The following is an 18639-nucleotide window of genomic DNA, read 5'->3' on the forward strand; positions in this document are numbered from 1 at the left end:
AGATGGTTGTGAGCCACCATGTGGTTGCTGGGAATTGAACTCAGGACCTTTGGAAGAGCAGGCCATGCTCTTAACCTCTGAGCCATTTCTCCAGCTCCTCACTAACCATTCTTTAAAATCAACTAGCAAGCCTTATGTTCTATTCTATTTGATGACTTCATTAAAACCACAACAGCACTATCACTTATTTATTTCAAGGACCTGTACAGGGTTAGAGTCATAAATATTCATTATGAATTTTATGAAGAGGAATCAGGATTGATAGAAATCCAAATGTTTTGTGCCCAATGGTGCTTAAGATTCTTTGGGAAAGGAATATGTATATTCATTTTTTTCACTGACCATTGAGATAAACTTGGAACAGCAGTTTATAAGAAAAAACTCATGCTTTTAAAAATTAACCACAGCAATATAATTTTTCAGTTGTTCCTCTTTGGTCCAATAGAGTTTCGAGAATATACAGGCAATTAATGCCATTCAGGAGCTTGTTGCAGAAGTGCTCCATTTTAGACAATAGTGATGGGAAATAGGAACCATATGTTTTCACTTTTGGAACATAAAAGATACATGTAAACTAAACATTATGAACATTCAGAGATTTCCAAACCAACAAGCTTCTTACACTATACTCTTCCTGAGAAACTGGCATCTGAGAATCCGGGAAGAAACTCTCCTTATCTTGCAATTTATTGCTCTCAGGAACTTTTTTTTTTTCAGTTTTTCTTACTAGTTTCACTTGAAATTTTCACTTATACTTTCCACCTTTTGTATTTTGTGTTAACATAAACAATGACAATCCAGTCTTTTCTTTAGAATTAGAGTAAGAGTGGGGAGAAAGTCTATATATTCAGCTCAAATAAAGGAATTGTTAACTTCATTGATATATGTACTCCTTTATTATACCTCAGTGCCTTTTAGAAAAGCCCCAGAGGTGTTTACAGTATTATTATGTGGCACTTGTTTTGTGCCAACTATTCTGTTGTTGGTTTTAATCCTCCCCAGCACTTAATTAAATAGGCCCTGGAATTCTAATTTGAAATCCATGGCATCTGAGGGTAAGAAAGCTTAGGTAACCCTCTACAGAACTCAAAAGTTAGTAGCAACCCCAGTGGCAAGAATGGGATACACTCAAGTCTCCATTTGCAAAGATTATGAAATTCATTTTTTAAAATAGTAGAGAATTATGCATGCTTGACTGTCAGGGGACTTTTCAAGCATAAATAATACTTTCGTGAATTTTATGTCCAAAAACGTGGTCACTGAACATAGATAATAATGAACATTGAACCTGAAATATCCGCGCATCAAAGTCTCAGAAATTAAAAAAAAATAAAAGAATTAAACTGAGTGGATGGTGGTGTCGCTAAGCATAAAATATTCAGTGTGGATCTGTTAAAAATTTGAAATTAACTCTTTATCACTTGAATTATACTTGAAGACCATTAACGTATGATGTGTGCAACATACATCTACTTGGTACACATTAGCAAACAATATCTCTTGTGACTGAACATGGACTGTGCCCTCAAGAGGTCTATAGGCTAGAGAGTGCACAAATTTTGAGTCTGGAAAACATGTTAATGGTTGTTTAAGATGAATATTTATACCATTTTGTACTGGAATCTTGTAGTTAGAAGTGAAGGCTTTGCAGTCATACAAATGATATTTAAAATTTATCACTACCATTCATTAGCTTGTGGTCTCTGGGGCTTTAAATGATCCTGCTTCCATTATCTTGTATGTATATAAAGGGAAGAAACCCATAAAGCTCACTCCATAGGACTGTGTGACAGGTGACTTTACAGAACTTACTGTGTGTCAGATAGTATATCAAGTAGTCTCTAAAAAAGAGCTAAGTGGGCACTAATACTGTTCTTTTTAAGCCTTTAAAAGAAGTTCATGTACATAAAGTGTTCAGAGAAATGGCTTGAACATAATAAAAACTCAATAAATGTTAGCTCAATAAATATTAACCTTACCAAAGACTCAGGAAAAGATATTGAAAACAGAGCAAATGTCACACGCATAAACTAAAGAGAAAAGAGTACGTACATACTACATGCTGGTTGAAGTCAGACTTGTGAGCTTGTTTCTAATGGTCAATAAAGAGGCTCTCTGTAGGGGCATGAGGCACAGAAAACTTCTCAATTTCTACTTATCAACATATGAAAAATGGGCATCTGTTAACTCTTTAGTATCATAAAACCAGAGATGCTTAACTCATAGAAACTCAATAAAACAAGAAACCTACCTTGTGGAAATTTGTGTGGTCATCAAGGAATTTTATTTCGGTGATTTGAAAAAAAGGAAAATAATACAATGATTTATATTTCTGCATATTCCTTATTTGTTTTTTGTTTGATCAAATTCTGGTTAGTAAAAGTCTAAGAGCATGGTTCTCTGGTTTAGAATAATGACTTATTGATGGACTTCTTTTTTTCTTTTAATTATTATTATTATTATTATTATTTCTGTGCTGAGGATCTACTCAGGGCCACATGCATGCTCAACAAACACCTTGCCACTGAGCTACACTCTGAACCATGGACTAATCTTCTTTTTAAAAAAATGTTTCTTGCTTTTTCTAACCACAGTATACACAGTCACTATTATGTGCTGAGAAAACCATGTTTACCCAAGACATTTTCTACTTAGACTTTCACTAATTTCTATATTTAGCAAGCTTTTACCTAGACGCCATGTTGATTAAAACTAGGGGTATTAATAGAGATATCTAAATAAACTATTTCTGACTCCTAATAGTCACTTAACACTGATATATAAAAGCATCTAAAAGTCCCCTATGCTTTTCAGCTCTTCCTGACTCTGACGGTTAGGGCATATCTTCCCGAGTCAACTAACCTTGGACATGAAAATTCATCCATTTTCTCCAGTCTACAGCAGACACATTAAGATACACATTACATCATCTCTGAATTTGCCTTCTTCTCCTTTTGGAACTGTATCTGTCATTCTGTGTGTAGTTTGGATGAGGGGAGCTTGAGCAACTGACCTTGGAGACAAGGTGAGCTGAAAATAAGAGGACTGCAGCCAACAATCCCCACAGTAGACATGAAACGTCTGTAGTTGGATAAGTCAACACTTAATTCCTCACAAATTCATTAAATATTTAATATGAGCAAAATCAACATAAAGGCATGGATGTAGAACATTGTTTTTTAGTTATTTTATGTGCCAAACAAATAGAACTTCCCATGTGGGTGATGAATTAAGAAAGAATGTGATATGGATAAGCAGAGAAGTTGAAGAGTAATTTTCTTTCCATATTTGAAGCAAATATGGAAGGTAAACCTTCTGATAATTAGATTTTATTATTCAGAAACAAAATGCTTGTTGGGTCAAGTATAACTATATCACTATGTAGAAGCAGCTACATGAGCTCACAGACATCACTCATTTTTATGAAGCAATTGTCTGACACAACTATTTGATGCTTGCAAAATACCGCTGCAAATGTAAGCTCTTGAAATATATGTTCAGACCTCTTTTTCGAGCTTTTTAGGAGTTCCACTGTCAACTGACAGCCAGATTGAAATCTTACCATGCTATTATTTTACATAGAGTTGACTATGACACTGACACCAACTCTAGGTTTTAATAAGCTAAAAGAAAAATGTCAATTAATCTGCATGATCCACAGATTTTTAGAAGCACAGCTAATAAATATAGGTAGCCCTTTTATTTTACTATAGTATTTGCTCTAAAACAGAAAAAGGAGAAAAATGGGTGATTATGTACTGTCATGTGAACCCCTTTATGAACTGTGTTTTTTACGACACTGCACTTGCTCGTTTGACACACTGGTATTTGTGGAATAGGAGAGTAAATAGGCTAGTAAGTCATAGGCACACATCTAGCCAATAAGAACTGACTTTGGATTTAGAGAGTACTAATTTTTATAACTTTATTTATCCTGCTGCTTTTCATTTTGCTCTATTAGTCTTTGTTCCATGAAATCTCTTCCTTTAATAGATTCTCTTCTTGAGACATTTTAAAATGCATCGCATGTCAAATCCAATTCAACTAAGATACCTAAATGCATGTTGTTTCAATTAAATATGAATGATTCGAAAAGAGTATGCTTGTAATTGCATAAAACTGCCTTTCCATATTATATACATTGCGGAGATGAATGCTGTCAATGTATACAAGAACCAAAGTTAAGCTTTAAAACAATCACATAGAATAAATTATTCACATCACATACGCCTATACATCTGATAGTGCAATTAGCAATCAAAAGAACTACATCTGGTGATGTAGTGGAGGAATCATGGGTTTTGTGCATCCTGCTGTTGATGGATTCAGGTTTTACTTTTTGCACATTTTCTATTTAATTATTTTACACTAAAAAGATAAAAATAAAATAACATGTTTTCTTTATTTTAGTTCTTTTAAAAAATCATCCTTCACACTTTTCTTCCACGTCTGGCTCTCATTTCCCCAGTTTAGATAGGACTTGTTTTTCTTCTTTATCTTCACTCTCTGCTCTGCAGCACTAACACTTGTAACAATAATAGAAGCCCTAACCCCAGATCTGGGGAGATCTAGAAGGCCATCAACGTAATTGCTCTTCATTTGGTTGGGTGCTGACCGTTCTAGAATAAGATTCCTTGGCACTCCTTTCAACAGTTCCAGGAATTCTTGCATTTTTTCCATTGTTTATTTCAATATTTTCAAAGTTGTAAACATTATCAAATTTGTCACTTTAACCCAAAGAACTATGACTTTTCTAATTGTTATTTCATTATAGTGGCCCCCAATGTTTTACCACTCCCTTCTATTTGAACTGCCTTCAGCCTCTTTTTCTCTTTATTCAATGTTGGACCTCTCTCAACTAGAGCAAAAGATTTACACCTTTAAGTAGAATAGATTTCTTCAAAGTACCCTTTGGAAACATGTAGAAACAATCAAAGGTTTTCCAAACCTAGGCTGTTGTGCATCTTATTTATTGCCTCATGTACTCTTTGTTCTTTAGCATGTCTGCCTTGTTCTATGTGATGACTTGAAGTTCTTTACATTCTGGCTAGAGTTATTTGCATTTGTGTTACGCATTGTATATGTATGTTCATATTTGTCTATGTGCATGTTTGTATATGGAGGAACTAGAGGTCAGTGTTAGGTGTTAGTCATTCTCCAGATTATTATCTTGAAGAACACCTCTTAGTCTAGTTTGTTGGCCAATGAGGTTTTGCTATCTGCCTATTTCTAGCCCACTCACAGAGGTTACAGATGCAGGATATCCCACCTGGCTTTAATTATATAGATTTGGGGGATCCAGAATCAGATATTCATGCTTGTGTGACAGAACTTTACCCATTAATGTATCACTTCAAAACCCAAAGTAACAGATTTTATCTGCCATGAACTTCATCTATTTATGCCTGGATAATTAAAAAAAAAGGAATAGTTATAATTAGAATTCACTCAGATGCCATATACTGTTCAGTAAAAGTGTCTTAACTATTTCAAGAAAAAGGTTATTCATCTAGATTTGTTAACTCAAAGAAGTGATTAAGCTTAGTATTTAGCATTTAAGGGATTAAACCCTTCTTAGAACATGGGTACAAAAACTTACAGAAGATAGTTTAAGTTTTAAACTTTATCTGATAACATTTTGAAAATTTTGGGCACAAGCTCCTAGATTGAGTCTTGTTTAACAAGGTTGCCAATAGATTTAACAAATACACTTATTTCCATCTGTAATTTATCCGTGAAACTATTTTTAGTTGGCTAATTAAAACAAACTAAAAATGAACAAAAGCACCCAGAAGGGCCTCTACTTGTGGTGTGCATTGCCTTAGCCTGCTTCACTCTAACCACGGAAGGAATACAGTCGTGTCAAGTGAGCTATGATTAATGACACAGTGACGGAAGGCCTGTTTTCTGTGACTGTTAGGTAGCATCTATAAAATGGATGCACACGCAATCATCGGCAAAACGTCTTGTCATGTTTTCCCAACTATTGAGTTACATTTTTTCTTTTTCTTTTTATATATTTATTTATTTTATATATAGTGTTCTGCCTGCATATATGCCTGCAGGCCAAAAGAGGACACCAGATCGCATTACAGATGGTTGTGAGCTACCATGTGGTTGCTGGGAATTGAACTCAGGACTTCTGGAAGAACAGTCAGTGCTCTTAACCACTGAGCCATCTCTACAGCCCGAGTTACATTTTTTCAATCAGAGTTATGTGGACAGTTAATGTTTCAGATTTTTTTGTAATTTTCATAATTTTAAGTTTTTAGTTTCTAGCCTTTCATTGAGATCTAGTCACATATGATTCAGTACTTTAATAACTTCCCAAATTGGCACTTTATAAAAAGCACAGTAACTCACACAGGTCTATGTGGGATTTGTTAGATTTCTTTTGAGAAAACACAAATGTATTCACACCTAGAAGTGAGCTGAGCATCACAAGTTGATGTTGACTTGTAAGTTTTACTTGTCATGGATGAATGAGCCTGGGTTTTTGTTAGAAATGATACAGTCCACAATAACAAGCTAGAAAATATTTAATGATAATAGTATAAATATAGATCCTAAGACTCCACTGTCAGAGAATTTTATCTCACTTATCCCTCACAGGCAATTAGATGTAAATCTAGTTTTTAGGTTTTAAATAATTTTGTCTTTCTGTTCTTCTTTACCATTATTAGATATACTCTGTATAGTTTAAGTTATATGTCTTCTCGGCAGCAACAATTTTTGTAGTTAACTGGATAGCCTATTAACTGATAGCAATGAAGCCCATTGTCCCCTCATTGATGGTTCAACCAAGGTATGACAACTCTATTCATGGTTAGTAGCTTTAAATACTTGGATGAGAATGTACAAAGCTTCCTACTATTACATGCACGCACACACACACACACAAACACACACATCACACTTCTGTTTGTGCTTGAAATTGAAAAGATTTCTAGTCATTTACTCATTAATTTAAATCAAGAACACTGATGTTCTTGCCATTTGACAGACATTGTCTAAGCACTGGGTATGCAGCTATGAAAAAGAACAGTTACTTTCCTTTAGGCAGTCGCTGTCTAGTGAATAAGAAAAATAAGTGTATTAGCTCTCAACTACTGTGATTCCAAATCTAATTGAAAAGTAGATTCAGTGCAACAGCAATGTTTTGGCTGGTTAGAATATTAGTCTTATCCCAATTGCTAAGCCATCTACAGTTCTGTATCATATATCAAATCCATAATAAAGGAAAGACTCTGGTCTTAAGCCAGAAGAGTCCACATTCTTAAATGAATTTACTAGAGCAAGCTAAAAGGATGATAGTTCTCCAAAGCATATTTGGAGTGTACTTACATATGTATATGTATACATGTAAATGTATATTGTATTACCTTCCCACTGCTAGACCAAAGAAGGGTTATACATTACCTTTAAACATGGCTATTTATTGTCTTAGTTTTCTGGAGGTCAGAATATGGGAATGCGGCTTAATGAGCTAAAATTCAGGTGTCAATGGGTTTGTGTTGTTTTCTGTAGTCTCTGAGGAAAGTTCTGCTCTCTTGCCCCCTTTAGCTGGTTGAGACATCTGCAGTCTTTGTCCTACAGCCCTCTTCCCTCTTCAAAGTCAGCAATGATTGGTCAAGGTGTTTTCACATGTTAATGTTCTGACGCTTGTGTCTCCATCTTCCACAGAGTCTGTGTGTTATACTTCCTCACCTGGATAATCAAAAACACCACCTTTAAAGCCAAAACCAAAATCCAAGCTTTAAGAACCCTTCGTTTTAACTTAAATCTCAATTCTCCCCTACTCTGTGGCGTAATGTATTTATAGATTCCTGGGATTTGGACATTGTATCAAATAAGAGGGACACGATTCTGAAAACAACAGCCTCAACAAAACAGAAAATACACACACACACACACACACATACACACACACACACACACTTTCATTGACTAATAACTATTGGTGTGAAAATATAAAAAAATAATGAACTGCTTTGCTCCCAGAAGCAAGAGTGATAAGGACTTGACGATCCTGTTAACAACCTTCTCCATTATTTTTTTGGGTGCTATATAGAGACAGAAATGCTGTATATAAACAGATATAAAGTATCACAAAATGCATTGAAAAGATGGAGCAAAATTCTTCTCGTTATGTGATAATGAAATTCAGAAGAACAACCTGTGAAATGAAGAAGATGCTTATTTTTTTAATCTATCCAAACGTATATAAGACTACTGCTACAAAAGTTTCGCATCAATTGACAAATTTAGAAGTCCAATTTCCTTCATATTTCTCTCAAGCTTACTTAGTGAATCAGCTATTTAGTACCACTAAGTTAACACATAAGGCACCCATCACATGCCAAAGATTTAGCAACCTGCTTTGTGTCGAGTGATGACTTTCTCAGGACAAGGGACAGCATTAGCCTCGGAAGAAACCCTTGGCACCACTGTAGAAAGCACCCTTTGTGTTTATGTCACTATCATTCCTACGAAATCTTTTTCTATGATGTGTGCATGAACACATGAGTGTTTCTGTGCATGCGTGTGGGTGTACATGTACAGGAAAGAGAGCAGCATCAGATGGTTTCCTTCAGGAGGTATCTACCTTGTGTTTTGAAACTGGGTCTCTCATTGGGTTTTGGGACTCACACATTTAGGTACAGTGGCTCAGAAGTAAGACCAAGGGATCTGCCTTTCTCTGTCCCCATAGCACTGAAAATATATACACACGTTACTGCACCTGACTTTATTTTGGGGAACTGAGTGTCAAATGCAAGTCTTCATTCTTTGACAGTGAGAACGGTGCTGCCTGGTCCAGCACCTCTTTCATGATTCTTAAATAACTTTTTAAGCAAAGACCTTCTATTTTCACTTTTGACCAGGCCCTGCAATATGGTTACTCCGTTCTTGCTTGTCTCAACAAAGCAATAACATGAATTTACACGTAATAAAACACTTGGAGAAGAGGAAACTGATACAGAAGAATTCCTTTTGGCATAAATAACAGTGCCAGTGCAGAGCAGAGTCAGGGATTGAATGGAGGAAGGTCAAACACTGGGCCATCCAACCTGTGTTTTCTCTGAAGGCAAAAATCTTGTCGTCTTCAACATGTCTGCTGCTCACCTGATAAATAGTGTCTGGTATGGGATTAACTTTTGCAAAACACTTGTAGAAATGGATTATATTTGATGGCCTTTGGTAAAAACTATTCACATCCGTTCTAAACAGATAGAAATGAAAGTAGTAAAAAAATTCTTGAATGTCTCCCAAGACATTTGTGCAAATGGAAAATGTTGGTCATGTTCTCCTTTGCAAAATCTTATATACAAAGGAAATCATTTGAGCAAGAGCCCTTATTAAATACTTGCTAGCTACTAGTTACAATTACACCAGAAAATTTTCTAGAAAGTCCTGATAAAGATATACCACATAATGTCTCCTCTTTCTTTATTTTAAGAAATTCAAACTTTTAAGCACTGTTTTAATATAAATATATTAATAAAATTATTTTAGAAGTATAATTCAAATATAACCAGGTAAAAATAGAAAAACCACCCATAATAATAAAGAAGGGTAGAGAAATTGAGAGAATCTGTTTCATGCTGTTTTTCTTTTATTCTGTTTTCTTTAGAGATTACACTTTGCTCTGTATACCAGGTTAGCCTCAAATTGTAGATCCTCTTTTGTGTGTATTTTGAGTTTTGGGGCATCATGCCTGGTGACTCAACTCTAATTAATTTAAAATATATCTTTCCAGGTTTCTTATATGCCACATAATACTGGCATGCTGTAAGTATAATGCAGTTTATTGCTAGAGGTAAACATACAGACTCAGGGAGTACAGCGTTCACTTGCCTTCCAGACTCACTTCATATGAGATAAATTCTCTTGCGAGATCTAGAAGAGAGGGGAAGACACCAGTGCCAGGACTTGAACCTTTTAGTGCCAATTTGAACAGTTGATCAGCCTATTGCCATTCTTTGTGTCACCTTGCCATCTTCGAAAGGGGTATAGCAATATTTACAGTTTCTATTTCATAGGCTAATATAAGTGCTCACTCGGAAGAGTAAGAATGAATCTTGAAAAAAAATGAGAGACATGAAGGAGATATTAAATTAAGATATTTTTCTTGTGCCAAGCGTGTTTCCAAGGATAACATAGGTAACATAATTCGAAAATATGAATTGAAGAGGACTGCCTTATCATTATGTGTAACTAGCTCACCTTAATTCCTCTCTTATTCTTTACATATGCCATATTTAGTGACTCGGTAATGAGTTCAAAACAGAGAAAATGAAGAGGTATGCATAGCTAATTTTATTTCAATCCTTAGTTTACCACGCTATTTATATTTGGGACGACTCAGATAGTTAACAGAGAGGCCAAAACATGGAAACCTTAGAAGGGCTCTTAGTTGAGTCATTTCATCATTTTATTGAACATTCATTATTTATAAGGTATCTCAAGTAATGCAGAGATAAATCAAATAAGGTGCAGCTTTGCCTTCAGATACAGCAGTTTGCAAATGATAATGGGGAGAAAATGCGTACATACAGACCATGTGTGTTTAGTGCTACAAGACAGTCACTCCTAATAATAAGAGGACAGAGTGTGCATATAAAATCAAAAAGGATATAAACGACAATCTGAGTTTTATTTCTGGCAAGAAACAAACAGTTTGAAAATCAGGCGGTGTGCATGGGATGGAAAGCATTATAAATTTATTGAAATCTCTGTGGTCGCTTTAGAAGGAATAACCGATGCTGCCCAGGTAAGTGACTGGATACGCTGGTGAAAATTGCCACAGCAACATTTACTGTAGCTTATGAAAATTTAAATTTTTCTCCTGAAAGTTTTATTGCAAAGAGTAAATACTTTTGAAAACATGATCAGTTGATCTAGTAGTAAAATAATGTTATGATAAGAACATGTACCCGGGAGTTATGATAATGCTAAAAAAATATGTCTGGCTCTAGCTGGCTCAGATCATTTCAAGATGGTAATACAATATCTGTAGGTCTCAAACAGGAGAGATAAAAAAAAATCCCCTGATGAATACGCCATTTACATTATTGTGAGCTTGAAAACATGTCAAAATAGCTTACTGTTTAACTTCAATCGCTAAGATGAGAGTGCCTCTGAGGCTGTTATAACTGATTCATATTGAGCCTTCATGACCTGCACAGTAGGGCGTTCCTGGTTCCTTGAGAAGCTCATAAACCATTTCACAATGAGAAACCAGCTTTGGTTTTTAGGAGTTTCAAAAACAAAAGTACAGAAGTATAGCTGCATAAAATCTGGAGTGTTTGGGGATGTATGAAACTCATGATTTTCAGTGTGTTGATTCAGCAGGTTGTAGAATAATGATTTATTTCAGCAGCAAACTTTCCTCCAAACACTGGATTAGACATGGGCAGAAATTAATGACATTACTCAGGAACTAGGTCTTGTTCCTGATGGCCACATGCAGTGACTGCTAATGCCCTTTTAAACTTCTATCCTGGGCCCTGCATGAACTGTCTGACTTGACACTGGACACTACTAAGAAGAGACAAGCCTGCAGAGAGCAAATGATTAATGTAAGCCCTTCTACAACTAGCCAGAGGCCTATGGAATTCTTTCCCGCAGCATTCCAGAGATAATTGCCTACCATTTTATCTAGGAACAGTTTGGGTTACTTAAAAAAAAATAGGTGTTTTATACAGTGGCCCCTACGAGGCTGATGTTACATAGGAAGGAAAATAAAAGTCACGATGGAAAATGAAGAGCGTTTAAAATCATGCATGCATATGTTGTCTCAGAGGAATGATGGGTTAGCTTTGAAATATATGTTAGAAGGTTCATTTCATTAACCATTGAAAAACTGAAAAAAAATTTAACTAATATCTTTTTTACAGTTTGAAAGAATTGAACAAATTTTCTGAAAAGGGCATGTTTTATGAATTGAAGAGCGTGTCCCTGCCGTTCATCCATCTACAAAAAAATACTTTTTTCAATTTTCACAGAATAATTCTAACTCTTGTTCTACATATTTATAGAAAGAAAATCCCAATATAAATCATTAATTCTAATATAAAGCACAGCTTTTAAAAATAGCTGAACACTTACACACCCACACAATATTGCTGTATTTGGATCCATTGTTGACTTATACGAGGCAAGTTCTGTTTCAATTTGGCATCAATAGTCCACAAGAGTGTCTGAGGTTCTAAAATACTGTAGCCAAATATCCATCCCATCATGTTGAGAAGGGGCTAAGAGAGATGATCAACTTTACTTATGCTCAGAGAGCCTAGGTGCTCCAGATGGCTCATTTTCCACTGACAATTGTAGTTCTTAAAATCTTAGAGAATCCTATTACAGCTGAAATAACATTATAAATTAACATTCTAGTATATTTGACTAATAAGTGAATGAGAGGTAAAATGCAATAAAAAATAAAAATGGATATATTTTTAAGAAGACATAGACTGGTGGTTCTCTCCAGGCATTGAAACTGGGCATATGAGGAATTTTTTTTCTTTATTTGACTCAGGAATTGGATCCTTCCTTAAATTTTAAGAAATCTATGTAACAGGCATCTTTTTGTGATCCTAGCGTTTAGAAGTATATTGTTTGTTGGTTCAGATCTTGCCACATGATTCTCATCCTTCCTAAACATATATCAAAGGTATTGCTTTTCTTTTCAATTTTAAACAATAACAAAGAAGGTGCATCACACTATGGGGAAGTGATTTGTCATTAGGCTGATGCAGACATCCAGCATTTAATACAACAAGTTTACATTTTGGGTGAGGGCTATGGCAGACCAATTATGTGTTTCCATCTTTCCTTCCTTCCTTCCTTCCTTCCTTCCTTCCTTCCTTCCTTCCTTCCTTCCTTCCTTCCTTCCCCTCCCTCCCTCTCTCCCTCTCTCGAGCCTCCTTTTCTCCCCCCTCTCTTTCTTCCTTTGTCTCTCTCTCTGTCTCTGTCTCTCTGTCTCTCTGTCTCTGTCTCTGTCTGTCTCTCTCTCTCTCTCTTTAAACTTTGTTCTTTCTGTGATTTGACTGGATCTGGGAAGTGGTGTGGATCTTATTTTCTATTGTCTTTCAGTGATCTACAAGAAAAACTGTTGAATAAAAATCCAGTAAATAAAATCTAGGCACATGTAACATCTGACATTAGATTGCCCTCAAATTAGGTACCAGTGATTCTTACAAAATAATTCATAACCAGAAACATGTGAAAACCTAATGCTAATGTGGCCTTGTGGGAGCCAAAGGATCACTTTTCCTTTCTCGGTTTCCTGAGCTCCCTCTCTTCTGCCTTTTCTTTCTTACAGTTTTGGATATTTGCTTTCAGATAATGACATATTACTTGACATAGGCCTAAGAAATCATACAAGAATGAAACAATAATATGAAAAAGTGTCTGAAATTATAATAAGTGTTGCCAATGACTACTTAATACATATTGAATATAATTATACATAATCATATATGGTGAATTATATTAGTGCATATAAAATTACATATTACAATGTGTAGAACTTTACACATAGTAATTGCTATATATTATATGGTATCTATACTTATTCATATACTAGAACTAATAAAAATTGTTAAATATTTTGTAACAAAATTGTAATATTCATTAGCAGAGATGATGCAACATAAGAACGGAGAAAGGAGTTTATATTCTAGCTAAATTAAATCACGCTCACGGATCTTGAGTTTCATTATTCACATGTAAAATGGGAATGTTTATAATTTGCTTACATTTTGCCTGTAAGCCAGTAAACACGCTTGATACCTGGAGTCGAGTCTGGCTCAAAGCAAAAACAAAACAAAACAAAAATGTTATTCCAGACAATTCAAATTGAGAAGAATGTAGTAATCTTCATGCTCATGCATTGGGGGGTGAGGTTAGATGTGCTTTTATTTTGCCATAGAAACTTGTAAGGGAAGGTCATATTTACTCAAGGTCAACTAATAAGTTATTCTTTGTCATTAGAGCTACGAGGTTTTGACTTTGCTGTCTTATTTCAGTGCATTAGGCCACAAAGTCATCAAAACAAACCAGCAGAGAGCACCATCAAAGGCAAAAGTAATAAAATCAAAGGATCCTGGAGCAGTGTGGTACTAAAAGCCCTCTGCTATCTTAGTCCGCATTCTCAAACCTCTTGAAATGTTATTTGTAAAACTTAAAAAGGCTTGACTGGAAACCTTCATGGCTTTTTAAAGACGCCATGTATCGCTTGCTGACTCATGAATGCTGAATTAGCAATTGTAATATAGATTTTTGAATATACATTAGAAAAAAATGCCAATACTTTTTACATTGCCAAAGCCTTTAGGCATTTGCTGTTGAGAAAGCAGTACTATGATTAGCTGAGCAGATGGCTGTTGCTATAGCAGTAATGGAGGGAAACGGAGGGGGGGGGGGGGAGGGGAGAGGAGAGGAAGGGAGAACATAACTGAAAGAATGGGAATACCTCAACAAAATGATATGAAATGTTCAACTGAAAATACTGGTACGAATTTCTGTTTTCAGTGTGTGTGTACTTATCCATGTACAGTATATGTCCATTTCCTTGTAGATATACCAGGATTTTCCTGTCAGAATTAGGAGAGGATATAAAAAAAAATAGGATGGGAAACTGCAATTTAGCGTTTCCATTTGACTTTGGTGCCTTATTTCCCTGCCTACTCTGTCAGATGCCCATATTCTTCCTACTGTTTTTCTACTTTGGGCTTGGCAGGGACAGGTAACTCGATGCCAGTGCGGTAACCTTAAACTTGCTTCCTTAAGTGGCTGAGCTCATCTCTTCCTTCATGCGGTTTGTGGGATTTTTTTTTTCTCCTGCTTTTGACTTCACTCTACTACCTTGCACTTTGGCCACACTCATCATACTTCCGTTATTGTGTTATACTTTAAAAAGAAAGCAATAAATATTTAAAGTATAAAGCATTATCCTGCCAGTTGTGAGGATGAATATTTTTAAGTGAGCAGTAATGGGGGGGGGGAAGGATTGGATTTCTCCCATCGTTACAAGGGTCTAAGCAAGCAGAGAGCAATTCTTAAGTTACAGGATCCTACTTGTCCTATTTCTGTGGAGTAAAGCCAAGGAAAAAAATTGTAGATATTTTAAGAGATAACAAGACAGGGAAGGAAACCAAAGACATCACAAAAGCCTCCAGTGTAGACCCAGCCATCTGCATACAGTTCACAGAACTCTTCTGTTTATTTATGAGTTGTGGAATGTGTAAAGCCAACTCCTAGCTGTAAAAGGACATACAGTTGCTCTCATGTTATTTCTTTGCCCTCCCTTCTTCTTCTTTTTTTTTTTTTCTGTTTTGTTCATTACAGAACCAGGAATTTGCTTTCTTGTGCACAGAGATCCAGGGCCGTGCAAGTGAATCCCATTCGGGAGACTTCAAATTCCTGTGCTTGAACAATGAAATGACAACTAAAAATTATACTTAAAAGAAGAGTAAAAGAATTTACATAAAGGCAATAGATCTTGATGTCCATATATTGAAGTTCTGCACCTGCCAATAATACTTTAGCTCTAATGTCCTCTGTAAAAGAGACAGAAGTAAATTGAAGACAGAAACATTAATTTTCTCGTGTAATGTGGTTCTCTTCAATATAATAATCTTAGATTGTTACAGACACAAGGAAGATAAGGAAAGAAGCAATATCGTTTACTATAAGATCTCACAAGTTGCTTCCTGGTAAGACTTTTCCCACATGGATCTTTATAAGGAAAATTATTTTGCAAATTTTGTCCTGATGCAACAAATTCAAGGATGCAACGCGTTTAGACAATAAAGAATTAATGTGTTTGCCATTGTTGATGTGTCCCTCTATGTTCTCCTGGTTAAAGAAAATGTTGTCATGCAGCACAGGACTGTCCTTGATAGGATGTTTTAGTTTAATCTACACAAATATCACCCTCCAGTCATGCTACCCAGTTATTTTGCTGATGTGATTTTATTATCTCTTCAAAACATTTTCAGCCTTAAGCAGTAAGCACAAATAGATGGAAAGAGTTGGTAGCTTGAATTTTTGATCTCTAAGTGTGGGCTTGGTATCACCACCTCAGAATATGTGAAAGAATGCATAGACCCAGAAATATGAGGACATAAACTATATTAGTGTGTCCAATACAGTATTGCCTTACCACAGATTCTCTGTATTCCCTTATACTTTACAGAGCACAACTATCTTCAAGCAGTACATACTATAGGTACAAATTGATTTTTCCCACCCATAAATGCCTGTGACAAGTTCAATATCCCTCTGGGTTTTCAGTACCTGATGAGTTATCTCTCTGCCTACTTATTTAAGACCCTTACTTCTAGAGAAGTTTTCAGACAGTAAATATATTTCTCTTAGGGATAAAGAGTCTCAAGTCACAGTCTCGATGTTTCATTGGGGGAAAACAATGACATGGGTCATAGAGTTGAGTGTGAGGATGGAGATGTGGAAAACACTAGCTAAGAATAGAATTCTGTGCTCAGTCTGTTGCTTCTAACTTGGTAATGATGGTAACTCTCCTTAATATAGTTGAAAAGAGGTTCACCCTTATTGGAAATACTGGTTTTATTGCTTTTTATTTTTATTTTATATGTAGTCTGTGTACTGAGTTACATATCCAGAATCAACATCTCTTTTAGAACACACAAATTCACTAAACCTAGAAAAACACTGAACTCTAGTATTGTAAGATAAACATCAAGATGCTTCATTACTATTTCTCTGATAAGTATATAATATATTTAGTATTTTTCTGTTGTTACCATGCTTTTCCACTACAAAATACTTTCCACACTTGGAAATGGCAATTTCTTTAACAAATTTGACTAATATTTACCTTCTCTACCAGTTCTTAAAAGTTTTATATAAAACACCATAGACATACTCTAGCCATCATATATCTCAAGTGTATGTGCATATTTCAACAGGTATTTACTTTAATGATTTGTGCACAATTAAATGAAGGTTATATGTAGTGACATCAAGTATAGAAGAAGAGCTTATGGGGGCTAAAGAGATTACTTTGTGATTAAGAACACTGGCTGCTCTTCCAGAGATTCTGAGTGCAATTCCTGGCACCCATATAGTGGCTCACAACCATCTATGATGGAATCTGCCTGGTGCCCTCTTCTGTCATTCAGGCATACATATAAATAGAGACTTCATATATAACAAATCTTGTAAAAATTAAAAAGAAGAATACCTTGGATGATAAAGAAGTCGGAAAAGCTCATTATGAAAGGTCTGCATTGCCAAGCGCCTTAGCTTATATTCTGTCATCTGCATTGAGAGATGTCTAGACTTACTCTAGACAGATGACTGGGCAGATCACTCTGGAGGTGAATTGTGGAAAGGTATCTACAATGGGCACACTGGTTTGAGTCACTGTGGAAATTTTCCTACCAGTCTGCTTTCTTGTTTTCATGGCACTTTTTCTCTTTATTTGACTATTTTTACATTTATTTTATTAGTATTATTATTTTTAGCCATTCCCCTTGCCAATTCTAATATAAAAGGAAAGATTGATGCTTATTTTGTCTGATTGTAGATTAAACAATTATACCTATGATATTATATAGTAGGCACTTAACTAGTAACAAACTGTTAGTATAAGGAACACTTACATTTTTAAGTTTGCTTATGACCAATACCAGGTATGTGCTGTTTGAATTGCATATTCTTTCCTTCTCTTAACCTGTCTTTTCATTGGAATTACGCTATTAGAATAATCTACATTTTTAAGGAAGTTTTAAAGAAAGCAGACATAATTCTTCCAGTTGATGGTTGACAGGTTATTTTCACAAACTGCCTCCATTTTTTAGTCTGTCCTCATCTTTTGAGTCTGTGTGTTATAAGACACGAAGCAAACATATAACCAAAACCTATCCTAGTTACATTTAACACATAACCTAAAAAATGATCTTGTTCCCATAGCTGCCTCAATTCTGCCCTTCAGAGACTTACAGTACATTTGGCTGTGACTGTAATTTACTTTTCATCCCAGTTTGAATGGGCTCTTCTTTCCTATACAAGAATCTATTTAAATACGTTTACATGGAGTGTACTTTCTCTTAAAGACAGAAAGTACTTCACTGCTTCTTGGGACTTAAAATTTTTCCACAGCCTCGGGAAGACATCCACAGTGAAGATTTTCCTGCAGAACTCAGTGGGAAAGGAAGTCCTAGTATCCAGAAACACACAAATGGTCTTGACAACTGAGCTCCACTTCCCAATATGCGTCTTCGACTGTTTCTATTACCTCTTCTTTAATTACATAATCAGGAATTTAGCATAAAAGCTATCATCAGAAAACTAGGTCAGTGAGAAGAGCTTCCCTGTGCCCCTTATGTTACTAACCAAACAATTCAAACTTATCCGATCACAAAGTTAGCATGGGAATGAATAAAATGAATGATTAGCAGTTTAACCTGTGGTGTACTTAGTCGTCATTACATTAGAATAAAACGTGCAAATGTCTGCTTTTCAGTTGGTAATCCGCAGACCTAGGGAATTTACTTAGTGTTGACTTTCAGCGGCTCACAGTGGCTACTTCCTCTTTCTGTCAGTATTGTCATCTCTAAGGATGTATGTGATTAGACTGCATGGAAGAAGACAGAG

At 35.5% G+C, this 18639-nt stretch overlaps 1 protein-coding gene across 6 annotated transcripts in view; it reads left to right on the top strand.

The window, feature by feature from the left end:
- The window catches only part of Pcdh7 (protocadherin 7), a 409507-nt gene that overhangs the window by 107870 nt on the left and 282998 nt on the right, over positions 1 to 18639 (top strand). The window lies entirely within an intron of this gene.

This window comes from Microtus ochrogaster, linkage group LG1, assembly GCF_000317375.1.
Source record: "Microtus ochrogaster isolate Prairie Vole_2 linkage group LG1, MicOch1.0, whole genome shotgun sequence".
In the NCBI taxonomy this organism is placed as follows: domain Eukaryota; kingdom Metazoa; phylum Chordata; class Mammalia; order Rodentia; family Cricetidae; genus Microtus; species Microtus ochrogaster.